The sequence below is a fragment of the Elephantulus edwardii genome, unplaced genomic scaffold, assembly GCF_000299155.1.
Source record: "Elephantulus edwardii isolate Elephantulus edwardi_28Jun2011 unplaced genomic scaffold, EleEdw1.0 scaffold00042, whole genome shotgun sequence".
Classification (NCBI taxonomy): domain Eukaryota; kingdom Metazoa; phylum Chordata; class Mammalia; order Macroscelidea; family Macroscelididae; genus Elephantulus; species Elephantulus edwardii.
The window spans coordinates 5,002,059-5,002,519 of NW_006399792.1; the positions used below are offsets into that span (position 1 = coordinate 5,002,059).

Here is a 461-nt window from a genome sequence, read left to right on the forward strand (position 1 = left end):
TGTTGACTGTGGAGCCAAGCAAACTAAAGCTGTGAACAATCTCAATTTCTTCACCATCCCTCCTGATACTACCAATTGGTCCAGTGGTGAGAATCTTTGTCTTCTTGACATTGATCCTCAGTCCATACTGAAGGCTGTATTCCTTGACCCTCTGAAGCAAGGGCTTCAGGTCCTCCTCAGTTTCAGCAAGCAGGGTTGTATCATCTGCATAACACAGATTACTGATAGATCTTCCACCAATCCTGACCCCACATTTCTCCTCATAGAGCCCAGCCTCCCGGATAATCTGTTCAACATAACATATGAGCAAGAACTTATGGTGATGAAGGAGGAAGTTCAAATTGCAATGAAGGAATTGACAAAAAAAAGGCTCCAGGAGTTGATTGCATACCAATTGATTTATTTCAACAAACAGACGCTGCCCTGGATGTGCTCACTAGGTTGTGCCAGGAAATCTGGAG

At 44.0% G+C, this 461-nt stretch overlaps 1 pseudogene; it reads left to right on the forward strand.

Moving 5' to 3' along the window:
* The window catches only part of LOC102876573, a 4,043-nt pseudogene that overhangs the window by 2,791 nt on the left and 791 nt on the right, over positions 1 to 461 (forward strand).